This window comes from Rhinolophus sinicus, chromosome 18, assembly GCF_057876585.1.
Source record: "Rhinolophus sinicus isolate RSI-liver-muscle chromosome 18, RSI-T2T, whole genome shotgun sequence".
Taxonomy (NCBI): domain Eukaryota; kingdom Metazoa; phylum Chordata; class Mammalia; order Chiroptera; family Rhinolophidae; genus Rhinolophus; species Rhinolophus sinicus.
This window is the reverse complement of record NC_142518.1, coordinates 1,496,798-1,515,859: the sequence shown is the minus strand read 5'-3', so window position 1 is coordinate 1,515,859 and position 19,062 is coordinate 1,496,798.

Genomic DNA, 19,062 nt, shown 5'->3' with positions numbered 1-19,062 from the left:
CATTGGTTGATATTACTTCGTAAACGTCTCCCTATATATATTACAAATTATGTAAATCTCTATCCTTATGTTTATTCCACCACAAAACATGGTAAGACTCAATAATTATGTATCTCTTAATTATTCAACTTAGAAAAGGTGAATTTCTTGAAAAGTCAATAACAACAGCAATATAAACAACGAAAGATACCACTTTATCTTTGCACTCAAGAGCAAACGAAGCACATGTTTAATGAGATCCTTCTGGGTTAAAAAGTTGCTGATGCTGATGAAAACAAGGGGGAAATTGCTTCATCAAAGACAATTTGCTGAGGAAAGAGGAAAGCCAAAACTACTTTTTTTTTTTTTTTGAAGAGAGTGTTCTTTTCTGCGATTTGTTCTCATATAAGTGTAATTTTGCATGTCTGATTCAGTGACCTCTGTGGGCTGGGGTGTTAAAATGAAGACTGGCCCTTAACCTTGACAAAATCAGCTGCAAGAATGCATCCTTATAAAAACGATTACACACGAAAATGTGGTCGATGCTTCTAACCACAAACAGCTGTCCCTGGCAAACCAGTGGCCGCTGGTCATCAGTGTGCAAATCTTGGGTGTGGTGCTTCCAGAAAAAGGCATCCTGCTCACTTTATTATAAATAGTCTTGGGAAAGGACAGAGGCCCTTATGGAAAGGGAAAGAGCCAGCGTCAGACGCTGATTTCAACTGTTCCCCTGACTGCTTTGTGCCGTTTGCAGCTATTTTATTTTCCTAAGATGGCTTGTGTCCCACCATCTGTTTTCCCATCAGCTGCAACAGCACAGCACCAAGCCCACGGGACGCATCTTCCAATCCTGCAGGGGGCTCCCCATCACAGAAAACTTGAATGGACCCACTGTTCTGGGAAAACATGGATTCCCATCTGCGGAGTGAAACGTGCATGGCCAGATATCATCCCTAGACAAGTAAAATTCGTTAAAACGTTTCGAGAGGCAGTTTGCACCGGGATCCGATCAACGCGTTATCGACAATGACAGCTTTGCAGATGGAAGATATTAATGTGTTTACAGTAGCAATGAATTTCTCGCTCTTTTCAGGAAGATCAGATTTGAGGAAGACTTTCAAATATTTCAAGTATTAAAATGTACTTAAGAAGCTGATATTAACTGGGCTTTGCTTCATCTAATCTATAGAGTGTATCTTTGGGGCTGACGGTGACGTGATCACTCTATACAAACAGATAAGGACATGGGTTTCAAAAGGGATCGCTGACTTATTTTGCTTAGCGTGATACTTTCAAGATCCATCCACGTCGCAAATGGCAGTATGTCATCTTTTTTATGGATGAATAATATTCCATCGTGTATGAAAGCAACAAATGAACAAGACAAGCAAACAAACAAAAACGTATAGACTCACACAATTGTTTAGTGGTTACCAGAGAGTCAGGGGAGAGGGTTGATGATAGAAAAGGGAAAAGGGGATCAAACATATGGTGATGGAAGGAGATTTGACTCTGGGTGGTGAGCACACAATGCGATATACAGATGATGTATCATAGAATCATACCATTGAGACCTCTACAATTTTTCCAACCAATGTCACCCCAATGCATTTAATAAAAAACTTTTTAAAAAGGGGGGTCATTAACGGCAACACGGTTTTATATTGGTGTAAAAAGGAGATTTGTTTGGAAGGTCATCATTTTCCTTTGGCATGACCTCTCGTTTTAGGCCCAATGTTGATATGTGATGTTCTAGACCCTTCAGCTGGAAGTCTCGAGCTGTTAGCTTACAAGTCATTACACAAAAGCCAGTGGAAATCGGAACCTCAGCCCCAACCATACGAGTTGTCCCCAGCTCACAGACAGCGTACTCGGCCGTGTCTGACAACTTGAAGGGTGCCCCGTCGGACACAAATTGAGCAAGCAGCCTGCGTTTTCAGCGATGGATACATTGACTCCTGCAGCCACGGAACTGGGAGGCAATCCCACAAATGCATGGCCAAGACTTTCTCTACAGGGAATTCAAGCTTGAGCGGTGGACGCCTCATCCGAAATGTCTCTCCTTCCAGGAAACACTCCCTCCGGTTCCTATCGTGCATGTCCCAGGTATCACCTGTCGGCTTCTGTCTTTTTCCCCCGCCAGACTGAATGCCATGTGTACACCAACAACGGGACTGCCCTGGGAGTGACACCCACTGAAGCCATTTGTGACCCAACCCATATGCAAGCACTGTCACTCTTCTAGACACATGCTCTCCAGATGGAACAGCCCCGTGTACTTCTATTTTTAAAATTTGCTTCCGCTGCAGAAATTAAGCTAATGGGGAGCCTATTTATAGCCAACAGCCTGAGTCCAACTGTGTTGAGGGGTGACCTCATCCATCAAACACACACACGTCCTCCGAGAATACACCCGTCAGGGTTCCCTCTGGGCCACGTGAAGCCTTTCTTGTGAGACTCTGCCCATCCTTCTGTAAAGAAATCCCCCTTTATATTGACAATGCGAAATATTCCTTCTCTCTTTCAAGAGCTCTGTGGGTTTTCTGTTTGGTTTTTGGGATGGTCTCCCTTTTTCGTGGCATGAGGAATCTCAACGTGAAGAAAAAGATTTACGAAGTGTAGACTAAAATCTAGACTAATAGATACTGGGGGCAGGGGGTGCCAAAAAAAAGTCCACATTTCAAGAGATATTATCTATGTATTACTTTTCGAAGTTGAGTTGACTAGTGTAGCAATGTGTGTGTAGTATGACGTTCACTCAAAAGACGGCATTAATCAAATGAATGCTAGCATCATTCACGGTATCGCAATTTTGATACAGTTTTTCCCTTTCTTAAAATGTGTCTACATTTTTTTGGCACCCTCTGTATATGTTGTATTTGTCAGACCAACGTTCGGTTCCTTTGCGTTGTAGTAGGTGCAATGCTGGTTTCTCCACCAAAGACGACCACGTCCTAACCCCCCAAATTTGGGACTATATTTGGTTATAGGGCAAAAGGGAATTAAAGTGACAGATGGAATTACGCCTGCCAACCAGCTGACCCTTAAAATAGGGAGACGCTCCTGGATTATCCAGCTGGGCCCAGTGTAGTCACACAGGTCCTTAAACATGGGACAGGAGACACAAAAGCAGGTCACAGTGACGCTATTTGAGAAGAATTCTACCCACCACACTGGCTTTGAAGAGAGAGGAAAGGTCCATGAGACAAGGCATACAGGCACCTCTGGAAGTCGCAAAACACAAGAAAACATATTCTCCAGGGGGGCCTCCAGAAGGAAGCAGCCCCACTGCCAGCTTGGTTTTCTCCCGGTGAGACCTGTCTCAGACTTCTGACCATCAGAACTACAAAAAAATAATTATATATTGTTTAAAGTCACCAAGTTAGTGGTGATGTGTTAGGATGACCCTAAGAAACCAATACTGTTTCCTATATTCGCGACTATGATCCAAATACAGAGGGGACCAAAAACATGTGTACCCATTTTGAGAAAGGAAAACTGTATTAACATTGTAATACTTAATATATACCAATAACAAAAGACGAATACAAGTCCCGTGTGACGTCTGCAATGACAAGAGGTGCTCAAAGTGGTTCCCATCAGCGTCCAGACACTTCTGATGACGGCAAACTCCTGCTTGAGCCACGTTGACCAAAGTGTCCACTTGTGTACATGTTTTGGCACCCCGCTGCTTAAGTTCAGTGAGTAGCAGTTTGCTCATGTAAAGATGGTATCTGTCTCATAGAATAATAGTCAAAAATCAGCTAAGGTTGTCCGATGTCATATTTAGCCCATGGGATGCACTGAAAGGGAATGAACCCTTGGTAGAAGCAGGAGATAAAAAACCAACAACATCACAAACAGATTCTCTTTCTGTCACAGTGAAAGGGGTTGTTTGTTTGTGTGTGTGTTTTTTTTTGCATCCAGGAGCAATTTCATTACTATCTTTCGAACCTCTATTCCCCACCCAGTTTCAACGCCAATATAGGATGTTTTAAGCGTGTGTTATGGCAACAAAAAGCTTTGGCAACAAAAAGTTAGAGCAACAAAGAACTTTTAGTTTCGTGTTTCAACATGACAAGCACTGGATTTGCTCATAATTCCGTGAATCAGCAGCTGGGGCTGGGCTTCCCTGCGCAGGCCTCCTTTTGGTCTTGCCTGGGGCCCCTCACACAGCTGCCACCATCTGGATGGCCTGCAGGAGAATGGATGGTGCACAATACAGCTGGCCCTTGAACCACACGGGGGTTAAGGGCGTTGATCCCCTCAACCCCATCCCACAGTCTAAAACCCACTTATAACTGTTGCCTCCCCTAAAACTTAACTGTTAATAGCTGGCTGTAGACTGGAAACCTTTCCGATAACACAAAGTCAATTAACACAGACTTTGTATGTCGTATGTATTATATACTGTATTCTTACCGTAAACAAAAGAAAATGTTAAGAAAATCATAAGGAAGAGAAAACATACTTACAGTACTGTCCGTATTTATTGGGGGGAAAAATTCATGCACAAGTGGACTCACGCTGTTCAAACCTGTGCTATTTAAGGGTCAACCATAGATTCTCTCACATTCTGCAGGACGGTCCTGTCCATCAGCTTAGAGCCCTGAGACCATCATGTGAAAAAGGTAGGGTAGCATCCTTCAGGTGACCAAGCTGAGACAGGGACCCAGCTGACACCAGCACCAATAGCCAGACGTGTCACTGGACCCCAGCTTGGGTCATCCATCCATCCTCCCTCAGAGTGCCAGGTCACTGCCGCCACATGACACACCATACACAGGACCGACAGAAGGACCACCCAGTTGAGCCTAAATTGCTGACCCATCGCAAGGCAGGTAAGTAAAATGGTGGTAGCTTTTAGCTTTTCACTGACATGGCTCTGGCTCCTTCACTAACAGATAGCTTATTTCGTTGAAATATGGACGTTCTCACACCTATGATGTCTGACAGTTTAGGTCACAGACTTGTTGCAATGACATTGCTAACCTTTTTTTTTTTTTTAATATCAGAGGGATTATTTGTTAGGAATGTGTACCAACTGGACAAACAGTTAACCAAGTTTACTATTTGGAAGTGCTGAAAAGGCTGCGTGAAAAAGTTAGAGGAGCTGAACTATCCACCAACAGTTCATGGCTCTTGCATCACGACAATGCACCAGCTCACAGGGCTCTGTCTGTGAGGGAGTTTTTAGCCAGTAAACACATAACTGTATTGGAACACCCTCCCTACTCACCTGGTCTGGCCCCAGTGACTTCTTTCTTTACCCAAAGATAAAGGAAATATTGAAAGGAAGACATTTTGATGAGATTCAGGACATCAAGGGTAATACGACGACAGCTCTGATGGCCGTTCCAGAAAAAGAGTTCCAAAATGGCTTTGAAGGGTGGACTAGGCGCTGGCGTCGGTGCATAGCTTCCCAAGGGGAGTCCTTCAAAGGTGACCATAGTGACATTCAGCAGTGAGGTTGTAGCACTTTTTCTAGGGTGAGTTCACGTACTTAATCGTCCGACCTCCTATGTTTATAATTAATTCCAACATGGCGGAAGAGTTCACCACTGGTTCTGTGGGTCTAGATGTGACGTGAGGGTGATGGGGTGGCTGGTAGCTAGTTTTAGCCGCAGGGGTTAGTTGTGGAGCTGAGCCAAGCTGAGCTTGAGTTTGCGAAGGGAATTCCTTTAGGGAAAGTTGGACACGGTGACAGGGATTTATGTTTCAGACAGGAATTCGTTTATTTATCATTCGACTTACGTGTAGTGAAATGGCTTTGCTGCCTAATCCGTCCTGGTTGCTCAACCATTATCCTTACACTGGATTTCCCAACAAAGGCCTGAAAATGTACATAGTCAAGATTCCATACGGTGTAAAGAACCAAGACATGACATTATTTGTTTTGCGTATAATATTTGACTTTTGTTAGGAATAGTGACTCTGAGCCGTCATTGAGATTTTAAAATGTTTCTCTTGGGTAACTGGTATTTTTCATTAGTCTCCTAGTTTGTAATCCCTCATCTTCTTAGCAGTTAAATGCTTGTGTAATCTAAGAGAGAATCAGTCTATCTGTTTCTGATTTATTTTATATGAACTCACTGAATATTTTTTATGTGTACAGAAAGTCTTCTGGGAGTATTTAATAGACTATTTTGATCTTTCTTTGCTAAAAGCATGAACCCATATATTTTTTTTCTAAGGGTGGAAATCTGGAAGCCATTTACATTATGATCAAAACAGCAAACTCATGAAGTTTGAATGGTTTTTAAACTTGGGAAAAAGAATTTCCTCAGCCTTCCTTCTTGTAGAAGAAAATCAGATTTCGACTGTTTGGCATTGCCCAAAATGTCCACACTTTTTCTTTTTTTCTACAACCTGCACCCCCAAGATTCAGTTTTACACGACGCTTCAATTGTCCTACCGACCATGGGTAACTTCATTAAAGCAGTTCAAAAACATGTAAATAATCTAAATGATAATTTTACAAAACCCGCCCCACCCTCTGGCATAGGGAGATACTTAAAAGACATATAGAATTCCAATCTGGTGATGATTTTTCAGGAAAATTTCGGCATTGAACAAATTAAGGAGAACACAGGCTGGGGGATGAAAATTAGGTTTATATCCAGTTCTTTCTGCATGCGTCAGTGGGGGAGAGATTCAAGTCAGAACACTGTTCCCCACCACCACTAGCAAATATTGGACAATTTTCCCAAAGCACCCCAATATTTGCATTTGTGTGCCGTGAGGCATTGTTATGAAACACGCTTAACTTCCTTTGGCCTGAACTAGAACCAGATGCGTTGGAACCGTGGTTGGAGAAACACGGCAGGACGCCTGCGTTACTGCACATTTTACTGAAAAGACTCCCATGAATGAGGTACTTTTCACCATCTCCTCTCAGGCGTTTTCCGGAGCTGACAATAAATGCCCTTCCTCCTGTTAATTGGCTCTGAGGAGCTAAAATCAGGACAGTTGTAACAAGAGCTGGGTTGCCCTTTAATTTGCTTAGACATGAATGGGGTGATACTGGCTGCCAGGGCTGGGCCGGGTGCAGGGAGGCTGGTTGAGGAAGCCTCTCGGTGCTTTCTGTGTGTGTTCTGCCGAGGGGAGACGGACAAACGCCCAACAGTCAGCGTGGACACGCTGACTGAGGCAGCTGAGATGGGCCTGGGACACGGGTGCTGTGCAGGTCGGCCAGGTGCAAAGGTGGGGAGCGGTGCTGGGGATGGAGACGTGGGTGGAGGGAACTAGCGAGACTGTCTCCACAAAGGACCCCTGGCTGTACATAGCTGTGGCGAGTGAACAAACGTCGGTCTGCCAATCACTAAACGTGAATTCCTGAGGTAGCAATTTCTACGTTTCCCAAGTTACACATTTCATCTCCCCCCACATAGTGTTTTATTTTAAGTGGTTGTCTATGTTACTAATTATCTATATTATAGATATATAATACGTAAGAATGGGATAGATTCTAATATATAACCTGTTAGGTAGAGATTGGATATATTAGAAAAATAGATAGGTAGATAAAATAGATAAGCAATAGATAGATAATAGCTATGTAGGTAGGTAGATAGATAGATAGATAGATAGATAGATAGATAGATAGATATGGATGGATGGATGGATGGATGGATGGATGGATGGATGGATGATGGATGGATGGATGGATGGATGGATGGATGGATGGATGGAAGGAAGGATGGATGGATGGATGGATGGATGATGGATGGATGGATGATGGATGGATGGATGGATGGATGGATGGATAGATAAATGTTAAGCAGACACACCAGATGTCTCATGCAAAGGCAGGTCTCTGAACCTCATATACTTGCATCTGGGGCTGGCTGGCTCTCTGATGTGTGGCGTCCTGGGCCCTATGGGGCTGAAAAGTGTCCCTGGTCTCCACCCACCAGATGCCAGGAGCACAGCCCACACTCCATTTGGACAACCGAAAGTGTCCCAGACTTGGCGAGTGTCCCTGCTGGATAAACCACTGCTTCAGCCCCTTCTCTTTGAAATACAGGTAACAAAATACTGTTTCGTCTGCCTACCTAGGTATATATCTGGAGAATGGAGTGAGGATTGGTACAGAATTAACCCAGCTGGGTGACCGCTGTCATCTAGGATAGCGTGTGGGTTTTGTTTCAGAGACACGCAAAGCATGGTGGATGGATCTTTGGTGACCTTTTAATTCAGTGGCCAAAGCCCTGACTTTTGGGAAGTGAGGAACATGAGTAGGTGGTAGAGGTCTGCTGTGCACCATCAGCCCTACGCCAAGAATACTGCCCTGTCCACTTGCACAGTTATTAAGAGGCCAGCACTTATGGGAAGCGTTCTCACCACCAGAAGATCAAATTTAAAGAACAAATTCTCTAAATGAGGAAGGATGAAGCACCCTGTGTTTGTTCTGTGTAGGTGCTATGAGGTGTGTTTTCAACATTGGGGCATCGTTATTTTCTCTGTGTGTGAATGTGCTCAGCTGCCCTCAGGTTTTGGGGACGAGGGACGATAAACAAAGTTATCACTTTGCCATTGACACGGGATTAAAGAGCGAGCTGTGAGCTGTGCCTCCTCTCTGCTTTCCAGTAAAAGACAAACAACAATAAAACACGAGGTGACTGGGTTTTTATCACGAACTGGGCAATTCAGAAATTGGCTTCGGCTGTTTTCACTGCATGTGTTGTTTTCCTAAGAGACGCCACCATCCTAATCGTTAAATTCATTACAGTTCAGAGGACTCAATCACCGGTCCTCTCCTTTGTAACTTGCGGCTCATTTTAAGTGACTCATTTTTGGAAATAACTCACTGTTATTGAAACTTGGTTAATTTTCTCCAAAGTAAGTTACAGACATCAAAACAGAAAGATGTGCACTTCTGCGTTGCTCTTAATGGGTGTCCGTAAACGCCAAAAAGGTACAGAAAATTATAACTCAGATGAGATCATATTACCACCACTGCAGACACCTACCTAGAGATCGTTGCAGAAACCCCTCACGTTTTTGAGCTTCTCTTTATGTGTTTTAATACACCATTCGGCCATCCAGTAATCCCTGGGGGAGGTATTCTACACATTTTCCCCTTTTCTCCTGACTTGATAAGATGTTGACAGTTTGCCTCCCTTCCCACATCCTGTGCCCCAGTGAGATGCAGGCCACACTCAGGTTTCACAGAGAGTTTTCTTAGATCTGCTTCCCTCCATTTCGTAAGGTTTTGAGTGTCACGTAATTTATTACGTGGCAGGTCCAGGGGAAATATGCAGAGAATGGATGGGTGTGTATCACTTAATCGTTTAGGGATGTCTTGACACCAATTCAAACCGACAGATATGTGTTGAAGGAATGAACAGACTGTTGTGCTATCGGGAATACTGTAAGATGAGACCCTCCTCGGTTCTCTTAATTGTAATGAGTGGGCAAGTCCATTAGCAAGTGAATGAATGAATGAATGAGTGAGTGAATGAATGAATGAATGAATGAATGAATGAATGAAATAAGAGCCCAAACTGAAAATGGTACTCTTTACCATCCACATTAAATCCGTATGGTGACACTGGACCAACAAATGGTTCAATAGACACTCCCCCAGAAAAACCCAAGGCGTGTCTCTTTGTCAATAAAGCCATGAAATAAATAAGAAAAAAAGAATGAAGTTCCGATACTTGGTTCTCTGTGGATGAACCTTGAAAATAGGATGCCCTGTGAAAGAAGCCAGACTCAAATACTACACGGTGTGTGATTCCATTTACAGGAAACGTGCAGAACAAGCAAGTCTGCAGAGACAGAAAGTGGGTGAGTGGTTGCCAGGGGGTGGGGAGGCACACGGGGAATGACTGCTAATAGGTAGGGGGTTACTTTTTGGGAGATAAAAATGTCTTGTAACGGGATACGGGTGGTGATTGAGCAACTTTGTGGCTGTACTAAATGCCCCTGAACAGGTCACTTTAAAACAGTTGTTTTTATGTCACGTGCGTGAGAGTGTGTGTGCGTATGTGGTTTTCTAAAAATGAGTTTCAGGTGCACAAAATGTAATAGTTAGACATTTACACCCCTCACAAAGTGATAACCCCCCTCCTCCAACCTACCACCCCTCCGACATTACATATAGCTGTTACAGTTCCACTGACTCTATCCCCTATGCATGTGTTTTTCATGTCAATTAAAAAAACCAAAAAACTTCTAGCTCAAATCTTCCTCAATCCAGATTTTGCAAACAAATGAAAGAGAAGGTGAACCTGGTGAACTTCCCAATGAGCAGAGAGTAGTTTAGATAAAGAGTGAAAATTTTTAAGAAGCTATTCACACGCCAGGTCAGGGTTACTCAGACAGGACAGTGAGTGGGGAGTGAGAATTCCAGGACACACCCAGACTGAATGCCTTAACGTTGCCAAGAAGTCAGATCCAGATGGGCTTTGCACTCGAAAGCCAGGGGAACAGTGTAGGAAATGGGACTTGGAGAAACAAGATGACTGCGGGTGAACGCGTGGATTCTACGATGAGGAAAAAGAAAAGAGAACTTCTCCTAATGACGCCTAGAATCATGATGCGTGATTCAGTCAGCATTCTCCAGGGAGAGAAAACCAACAGGGCATATCGAGATAGGTAGATAATATCTATCTATCATCTATGCACCTATTTTTCCATCCATCCATCCATCCATCCATCCATCCATCCATCCATCCATCCATCCATCCATCCATCCATCCATCCAGAGATTTATCTTAAAGCATTGGCTCACACAATTGAGGAGGCTTAGAAAGTCCAAAATTTGATGGCTACTCTGGCAGGCTGGAGGCTCAAATAAGACTTGCCGTTCAAGGCTAAGGCTGTCTGCTATAGAATTCCCTCTTCTTCAGGGAGAGGTCCACCTTTGCTCTCCCCTGGCCTTCAACTAATTGGGTGAGGCCCACCCACATTATGGAGGGCAATCTGCTTTACTGACGGAAATGCTAATCTCATCTAAACTGTATCCTCACAGAAGCATCTGGGATAATGTTTGACCACGTATCTGGGCGCCCTGGCCCAGCCAGGTTGACACATAGAATTAACTCACACACTAGAATGAGCTGGATGGCAACTGCTGAGAAAATTAGCTTATCCATTAACATCAGTGGTTGTCATTTGGGGAGATACTCTTCCCTCTCCCCTCTGGGACATTAGGCAATATCTGGAGATTTTTTTTTTGGTTGTTCCCACTGCGGGGAGAGGATGGTACTGACATCTGGTGGGTGGGGACCAGGGATGACCCTCAACAGTCTACAGTTCCCTAGGCAGCCCCCACATCAGAGAATTACTTGGCCCAAATGTCAAATAGCACTTAGAGTGAGAAACCCTGATGGACAGTAAGTGAGAAACGTCAGAAGAGTCAGATAAACCTCTTGGAATACTGGTTTAATGACTGGTTGCTTTTATGACTAGTTTCACAGTGGTGAAAATATGTTTGAAACTGAACTAAACCTTTTTCAGTTCATCAGATATTTTGATGCATTTTGATATTTTTCCATGTCATGGAATCTATCTATCTATCTATCTATCTATCTATCTATCTATCTATCTATCTATCTATCTATCTATCTTTTTATCTATCTGTCTATTTATCTAATCTATCATCTAATAATCTATTCATCATATTTAAATGTCTATCCATTCATCCATCAATTATAAACCTGACCCAGCTAACTCCTTGCTTATAAAGTGGTTATGAAACTTTTCTACAGAACTAGTCAATGAGAGCCAAAGTATTAAGTATTCTTCTCATAAAAAGTCACCCATATGAGAAACAAAAAGCATAACAAGAATTTTCTGAGCTCATTCCAATCTTAGATCATTCTGGGGATTTCTGGAGAACTGACCTGGGTGGGCCACGATAAGACAAAGTGCCTCAATGTATTCAGATAAAACTGAATGGGCTGAAAAATACATTTTCCTAGGAATATAAAACAATTTCTTTAACTTAATATTTTTCTTCTTTATTTTCCCCAGATGAGAGACTCGATGCTTTGATGAGCTGATCTATATTTTTTTAAAGATTTTTACTAAAAATGTAGCTAACATACAATATTATATGAGTTTCAAGGGTACACTGTAGTTATTCAACATTTATAAACCTAAAGAAGTGACCACCATGATACGTCCCCCAACCATCTGACACCATCCCACTATCACAATATTATTGACTATATTCCCCAGGCTGTACATTACATCCCCATGACTTACTTGTTTTATGCCTGGAAATTTGGACCTTTTATTCCCCTTCACCTTCCCACCCTTTTTAAATTTTTCAGTTACAGTTGACATTCAATATTATTTTATATTAATTTCAGTTGTACAGCATAGTGGTTAGACATTTATCTAATTTAAGAAGTGATCCCCCTGACTAGTCTAGTACCCACCTGGCACTACACATAGTTATTACCATATTATTGACTATATTTCCTGTGCTTTACCTTATATCCCCATGACTATTTTGTAACTGCCAATTTGTACTTCTTAACCCCTTCAAACCACCTTGAAACCCTTGAAACCACCTTGCATCGGTCACCCCAAGCAAATCTGGTACCCCTCTGACACCACACATAGTTATTACAATATTACTGACTATATCCCTTATCCTATAACCTACCTCCCCGTGATGACTTTGTAACAACCAATTTGTACCTCTTAATCCTTTCCCCTTGTTCACCCACCCTCTCAACCTCCCTCCCATCTGACAGCCATCACAATGTTCTCTGTATCTATGAGTTTGTTCTTGTTTTGTTTATTTTGTTCTTCAGATTGCACATATAAGAGAAATCACACTGCATCTGTCTTTCTGTATCGGACACTCCACTCAGCACAATACCTCCCAGGTCTATTCACACGCTGCTGCAGATGGCAAGAACCCATTCCTTTCCAGGGCTGAGCAATATTCCATTGTATGGTCATATGTCCCACCTCCTCTTTATCCATTTATCCATTGACAGACACCCAGGCTGCCTCCACATCTTGGCCATTGTAAACGATGCTGCAATGAACATATGGATGCACACGGCCCCTAAAGTAGTGTTTGGGTTTCTTCAGATAAATACCCAGAAGTGGATTACTGGGTCCTTCTTTGTCTCTTGTTACACTCTTTGTTTTAAAGTCTATTTTGTCTGGTATAATTATTGCTACCCCAGCTTTTTTTTTTTCCATTTTCATGAAGTAACTTTTTCTATCCCTTTTCTTTTTTTTTTCTTTTTTTTTTGTTTTATCCCTTTTCTTTCTGTCTGTGTGTCTCTTTCAATCTAAAGTAAGTCTCTTGTAGGCAGCATACACAAGGATTTTGTTTTCTTATCCATTCAGCCCTCTAATGTCTTTTGATTGGAGCATTTAATCCATTTACATCGAAAGTAATTGTTGATAGATATGTAACTATTGCCATTTTATTATTCATAATTTTGATTTTTTTTCATCTTGAAATCTCTTTAACATTCCTTGTAATACTGGTTTGGTGGTAATGAATTCCTTTAGCTTTTTCTTGCCTGGGAAGCTCTTTACCTGTCCTTCGATCCTAAATGACAGCCTTGCTGGGTAGAATATTCTTGGTTGTACGTCCTTGCTTTTCATCACATTGAATATTTTGTGCCAATCCCTTCTGGCCTGCCAAGTTTCTGCTGAGAAATCAGCTGACAGTCTTGTGGGAACTTCCTTATAATTTACTAGGTGCCTTTCTCTTGCTGCTTTTGGGATTCTCTCTGTCTTTAAACTTTGCCATTTTAATTATAATGGGTTTTGGTGTGGGCCTGTTTGGGTTCCTTCTGTTTTGGACTCTGCACTTCCTGGACTTGTATGTGTGTTTCCCTTGCCAGATTAGGGAAGTTTTCAGTTATTATTTCTTCAAATATGTTCTCAATCCCTTGCAGAATTTCTCTCTTTTCCTTCTGGTACCCCTATGATGTTACATTGATGTTGTCTCAGACGTCTCTTAAACTATCTTCTTCTTTTTTATGGGGGAGGGCTGAATTCTTATTTCTTTTTGCTGTTCTGATTGTTTTCTGCTACATTGTCTTGCAAATCAGTGATTCAGTCCTCTGCTTCATCCAATCTGCTGGTGATTCCTTCTAGTGCATTCTTCATTTCAGTTACTGTATTCTTCACTTCTGACTGGTTCTTTTTGTGGTTTTTGTGTCCTTTTTTATGCTGTTATCTCTCTGTTGAATTTCTCACTAAGTTCCTTGAGCATCCTTATAACCCTTGTTTTGAATTCTGTCTCTGGTAGGTTGCTTGCCTCCATTTTGCTTAGGTCTTTTTCTGGAGTTTTCTCCCATTCTTTCACTTGGGATGTATTTCTTTGTTTCCCCATTTTGGCTGCCTGTCTATTTGTTTTATGTACTAAGTAGATATACTATGTCTTTCTGGCTTGGCTGGGGAGTCTTATGTAGTAGGTGCCCTGTGGGGCCCTGGCACTGTTTCTCTGATCACCTGCTTTGGTGCTGCAAGAGTGTCCCTTGTGTGGGTTGTGTGTGCCCTCCTGTTACAGGTGAGTCTTGATTGCTATTGGCACATCAGTGTGTGCGGTTGACCCTCAGGCTGACTGGCTGTGGGGTTTGGCCATGTCCACAGCTTAAAGACTCAGTGTGGGCAGCTTACCCCACTGAGTGGGATTCCCCCCAGTGGGTTCTGGTGCCTGTTGAGACTGCCCTTTGGGTGTGCCACTTATGGGGCTAATTGGGCAGAGCTGTGCTGTGGTCTGAAGCCAACTTCCAAGTATATTGGTTCTGGGGCCTCTTGGGAGGGGCTCTGGTGCAGGCGCAGGTCACCAACTGCCTGTGACCAACCAGGGGCTACCTGGCAGGAGCTACAAAGTGATCCGTGGTTGTTTGCTGCCTGTGCTAAACCTGGAAGCATGTGGCAGAGGCCACGCTGTGAACTGAGGACATCTGCCACAAATACCAGGCCTGGGGTAGCTGCGCAAAAAGCCAGGACCCCCTGAGGCCAGCTGCCACCTGCCAGCTCCCTTAAGGTTCAGCCACTGATAGAGTCTCGTGCAAGTACTGAGTTGGGTGAGGCAGAGTCTCGGGGAGTCACCAGAGTGGGAAGAGTTGTGTTCACCAGGTTAATGTAGATTCTGGTTTGGTGCCAGGGCTGAGCCTGGAGCTACTCAGCAAAAATCTCAGAGCACAATGAGGCCAGTTACCACCTGCCTAAGGCCCACAGACTGACAGTTTTCCAGAAAGACTGTAGTTCAGGTGGGGCTGGCTGCTGGGGAGAAAGCGCCTCTGGCATTGGGGGAGTTGGGTGGGGTGGGGTCCCAGTGAGTCAGCAGGGCGGAGCTGCAGAGCTCACCAGGCCAATCAGATTCAGATTTGTCCATGTGGGGATCACTGGACCAATCGGATTCAGATTTGGCCTTAAGCGTAGGGGGCGGGCTCAACACAGGAAAGATGGTGCCCGGCAGCCGGCTGCCTGGGAGGAGGGCGTCCTCACAAGGAAAATGCTGACTGCCCTTAGCCCTCGCCCGGAAGCAACACACCTCAGTCTGCCCCTGGTATGTCTCCGACACCCCCCGAGTGACTGTCCCTCCGCTGGAGCCCAAGGTGAGTGCCTGCGAGCAAGTGGGTCTGTGCGCGGCTGTTTAAGAAAATGCCTCGGTTTCCTGCTGCCTTCTCCGTCAGTCAGAATCCCCAGTGTTTTTTCACAGCCAGATGTTGTGGGGGCTCCTCTTCCCAGCTCCAGTGCTCCCGGCTGGGGAGGCTGGTGTGGGGCTGGGTCCATCGCTCCTGTGAAGGGAACTCCATGCTGAGATATCCCACCTGGTCCTCATCCACCACACACAGGTGTGGGGCCCGTTTTGCGTCTCCACCCCTCCTCCCAGCCTCAGCCTGGCTCCTTCTTTACAGCCTTAGGTATAAAGCTTCTGTTTAGCGAGACTTTAGATGGTTCTCCAGGTTGATTGTTCTATAATTTAGTTCTAATTTTAATGTGTTCATGGAAGGAAGAAGGCACAGTTACTGCGCCATCTTGGATCCAGATCCTAGCTGATCTAAATTTAAAGCCTAACTCAAAGGTGATGTCAGAAAATAACGTTTTGTAAATAACACAGAGATCATTTCACCAAAAATAGCACTGAGGCTCACTTTTTAAAAAAAATTGGAAGTCATACTTTAGTAGCTGGAATTCATTCCATGCCTTCAAATGTTCTATAATGAGAAGAGAGAATACATTCATTTTTAGAAGATGGCGTTGAATCCTTCCATCCAATTGGTTTTCCTTCACAGTCTTTTAAGAAGAGGGCTTTTAACTGGATTATTTCTGAAGTTGTATTCCATTGCACACTTTAATATTGTCGTTGTGAGAAGCACACGTAGTGTCCTACAGGGAGACTCAGGAAGTTGGATGGTCCACGTCGTTGTGGACGTGTCAGCATTTGGGCAGAGCCTCGGCACAAGTATCGGCACAAGACTTGGCTGTTTCAGTAGTCTGGGTCATTTACGTAACTGCGCGCTGTGGATTTGCCGCTTAAGAGCTTCTCCTGGGTGGCCTCATACTGCCTTTGTGGAAGTGGCATGGAGAGGTGCTATAGAGTGAACGTGTGTGTCTCCCCAGAATTCAAAGGTTGGATCCCATCCCCCAAGGTGATGTTATTTAGGAGGTGGGGCCTGTGGGGGGTGAGTTGGTCATGAGGATGGCGCCTTCAGGAATGGGATTACTGTGCTTTCCTAGGGTCCCAAGCAGTGCGCTCACACAGTTGTACAGTTTAGCAAGTTTTCTAAAAGCAGGATATGTCAGAATTCATTTGTTTCAAGATGACTCCCCCAACTGTTGTGAGCTTCAGCTCCCACAAAACGTGCGTCTTCTCCTAATGGCAGTTTGTTCCCAGTTGGGATGGTGGTAGTTGTGGTGGCGGTTTTCAGTGTCTCAGGTAAGGAGGTCCTGGGATTATTTGAGAATTTAACTGATGCACGGGATTCCATGCAGAGAGAAGCAGTTAATCTGCAGGATGCGTGTGACCTTTTCCTCTTTCCCAGAGCTGCCTCCTCTGTGAAGGGAATTCATCACGTGTACTCACTCGCCATCCCCCAGTGCCCGTGATGCTTTGCATCCAATTTGTTTCATTGGCTCAGTGGAAAGAGTTAAGTTGAAATTCTGTGACTAGACTCTGTGCAAAGACAGTAAAACTCAATGGATCTTGGAAATATGGCTTCAGTTGCAGGCTAGTGGTGACCTATGTTGAAAATGGTGACAGACACAAGACAGGAAGCACACACCTGAGCATCCCCCGTTTGCAATTTTAAGCACATTTTCTTTGAAGGCCTAGTACCCATAGGGATTTACATTTGGAATGCCAGATAATGATCTCTAATTTTGTAAAATAACACAAAATTAAGCTTTATCCAGATTTTCCATCTTACAAATTAAATTGCTTTCCAGCAAAGTCCTCTGGAGCTGTCCTGGAGAATAGCTGCATCTATTTAAAGGAAACTTGTAACTTTGGGGGGAAAAAAAAAACGACAAATCATATTTGAGAAATACACATGACCTGACCCACCTTTTAATATCTGGTGTGCTTTGAAAACCTTACTTCTCTCAAGCCACCATCTGTCCCCTGTCCTGGGCAATGGTGTTCTCCAAGCAAGTCATAATTTAGGCAAATTTTGCTTTTCATAGTTTTACAATATACATATTTACTCCAGGAGCTAGAGTGACCAATTTGTCCAGGTTCTCTTGTAACTTTCAGGTGGGTGGGTGGGTGGATGGATGGATGGATGGATGGATGGATGGATGGATGGATGGATGGATGGATAGATAGATAGATAGATAGATAGATAGATAGATAGATAGATAGATAGATAGATAGCTGGCTGCATAGGTGGGTGGGTGGGTGGATGGGTGGGTGAGTGGATGGATGGACTGATAGATTGCTGAACGGATACGTAGGTAAATAGATGGACAGACAGACAGACTGCCATGCTAAGGCAGGGTTTCTTGCCCTCAGAAACAGATGTCTGCGGCTGGATCACCTCTGTGGTGGGGTGCCGTCCTGTGTGCTATAGCGTGTTGACACTCTCCCTGGTCTCCACCCACCAGATGTCATAGCACTCTGCCCCCAAACTGTGACAACCAAAAATGTCTCCAGACATTGTCCGGTGTCCCCCAGGGGCACAATACACAGAGGACCATTGAGAATGGAATGCATTTCATCTCTTCCCTGTCACCCACTAGAACCAGAAGGGACGCCGCCACACAGCAAGGGCCCTTTCCCCAGTTCAGGCTTCATGGAGCCACTCTTTCTCAACACTTTGGAGAGTCCTGGCTCCCGAGTGAGCTCAGATTCTCCTGGCTTCATGGGTCCAGCAATGAAGTATTTATTGCCACGTACTTTTTCCGCTCTGAAAATTGCTTGTGGAGCTGGAAATAAAAAACTAAATAAAAAATAAGTGTAACCCATCAGAATAAGGCCAGGAAAACCCTACCTTTCTTGTCTGGTGCCGTCAGGGGTCTTTGTCCTTATCAAGATATTTTCAACAATTGTACTATTGTGCAGAAATATCAGCTATGATTCTGTTATTGCTGGTGAATTATGGCCCGTCATGCAGCCAGGAGATCTTGCAAAACTCTTTCAAGCTGAGTGGACTAAACAGACTTGAATATGACAAATTTGAATATTTAAAAAAATTATTGTTGCTTAATCTTTGGAGAAAAGGAAGAGATAGTTTACTTTATAGTCATTTGAACTGCAAAGCGCTCAGTCATTTGTATACATAATATTTCCTAACACTGCTGATTGTGGTTTTTCTGGATGATTAAACAACTGTATAAATTAATAAGAAACATTTGCAGACTTATTTCTCTTCTTTCTTTATGCTGGAAATAATCCATCTAATAATAGCTAAAAATATATATTTGGGGAGGATCTTTTCTGTTCAAATAGTCTCCACGAGAGGGCAGTAGATATCATTGAAAGAGTCTTTCCCCTGGGGTTTGGGGAATATTTTTCCTTTTCCAGTAGATTTCTCTCACTCGGCTTTAAAAGTCACTTCCTTTCGAAAATTATTCTTTCTATTTATTTTATAGAATAAATACCGTTCTCCCATATTTTTGGAGGAGCTGGCCTCTTTCTCA